Source organism: Vigna unguiculata, unplaced genomic scaffold (genome assembly GCF_004118075.2).
Source record: "Vigna unguiculata cultivar IT97K-499-35 unplaced genomic scaffold, ASM411807v1 contig_539, whole genome shotgun sequence".
Lineage (NCBI taxonomy): Eukaryota > Viridiplantae > Streptophyta > Magnoliopsida > Fabales > Fabaceae > Vigna > Vigna unguiculata.
Genome location: NW_021011256.1, coordinates 188,032 through 190,276, shown reverse-complemented (window position 1 = coordinate 190,276; position 2,245 = coordinate 188,032).

The window sequence follows — 2,245 nt, the reverse complement described above, 5'->3', positions numbered from 1 at the left end:
TTAATAGTGCTTTCAAAAGCCTAGTGTGAGTAGAGCGATAACTTTTCCTAAAAGGGTTTCAAAGAGATTGAGTGTTGTTGTTGTTGCTAGGAAAGCTAGGTCAAGGTCTCTGTGTGATTCAAAGAAAGTTACTTTCATCTCTTGTGTCTTCAAGATAGGTGTTTTCTTTTCCCTATTATCTTGATTATCTGATTGTAATCTGTTATTATTAGTGATTGAGTTAATCTCTCTGTATAAAGTGATTAACAACTGGACGTAGGATCTTTTGAGCTGAACCAGTATAAATACTTGTGTCCAATTCAGCCTCTCTTGGTTTTTGTCCAAACACTAACCATTCTGCTGCACATTTTCTATAGGGTGCAAAGAGTAGGGTTGCCTAGCGCTTGTAGTAAACAATAGAGACGTGTGTTGTGAATTTGGAGGGTGCAAAAAGAAAAATAGTAAACCCAAAAATTTGAAAACAAAGCAAGAGTAATGGAACTAACATGTAGTGGTGCACGAAAAAAGGAAGGGGAACGCATGACAAAGATACAGAAAGGAGAGTGTGAGAAAGGAGAAAAGTATGAAAGAAAAATTCTTCAAAACTAGAGTTTCTTTCCTTCGAAGCCAGCGTGGTAAATTTTATCAAAATTAAAAAATGAAAACATGTGATACATAAAGCCACCTCAGCTTTATCAAACTTTGTTTGTCAATTAATCAATTCTGTATAAAAAACTAATGAGAACCAAGGAAGTTGTACCAACACACGTAATATATTAAGTCGAGGAAAACTATTCATGGACCACCCCATGCATCAAGAAAAAGAAACGCAACCTCCAATAATAAACCACCACAGAAACGCATGCACTACACCCTCAAACAAATGAGTTTTAGGAACGTAAAGAAAAGTCAAAACCATAAAATGAAGAACCCTTCTATCCTTTGATAGCACCCACTTGTCTTTACTCAAAGCCCTCACCTGATCCATGAACGTAAGAAAACTCCGAACTAACCACTTCCAAAAGAAAACAATCCTAGAACCAATCGTGAAAAGTACTACACTATCCATCCACTACACACGCTATAACTCACACGAATTGGAACCCAAATGGTAGCACCCATACCACATATCCAACCCAAAACCCACAACATAAAAAGTCCCGCAACCACCTGCACCAACATGGAACAACCACGATTTCCTCGCACTCATTGTGAAACTACCACGAACCAGGCTCCAAGTTTAGAGAAATGATACAAGGGTTGCGCCTATTTGCTTGCGCTGAAAACTTCAAAAAACCCAACTATAGCACCAGGAAAAGAAGAGAAGACCTTCTATGTGTTAAAGGGAGACTAACCCCAAAAAGAAACGCATGGCTGCACCGTAAAAAAGAAAGAACCCTGAAACTATCCACTTCTAATGCAGGCCATGGGTTCCTCAGATTAAAGAAGCATGTGGTGTGTAACGTCCCATTTAATTAATAAGCGTAATTTAAAGAAATGTCACGCACAAATAGTATAGCAGCGCAGTCCTGGGGTATTAAACACAACCCCTACAAGATCCTAGGCACACCACATGCCAAAGCAAACTAGTTACAACATCCAACTGAAAACCCCAAAGGGAATTAAAACAGTAAACTAATACATGGGCCATAGCCCAGAAAGAAAACCCATCAAGATACAGATCTAGTCCAAGCGAACTATGCAGCAGAACCTCCATCACCTGATTATTTCGGGGAGTTCTCACCTCTGCTCACATCAACAAGTTGATGATCATTGCAAAAGAAAAGACCACACCACAGAACATACAACACCAAATAGTAGGGTAAGCTAGAGTAGAAATCAATTATCATGCAGTCACATACTATCATCCAATTCAAGCAGTATTTATAAATCACCCCACATGTTATGACTTTCTCAAGCAATACACTAGACCCTGACTCGACTCATCTGGATACATATAGTCTGGTCGGATTCAGCGGATGCTTGCACTTGTGGTTGATACCTCTGCTCACCCCCGAGCTATGTGTTTCAAGTGTTACGATGAATCAATCCCTCACGCACAAGGTTAGCCCTTAAAGAGTTTTAGGCCTCCGGCTACTCTCACCACAAGAGTCCGTCCGCTCTAAGTGACACTAACTGACTCCTTAGAGTGTCAGGATGCAACCTTACCTTGAATACTACCAGACGATATAGATGGGGCACCACCATGGACACCCACTAACAGGGGCCATGGAATTACATCCCGACCACTAAAGCACGACCCTTA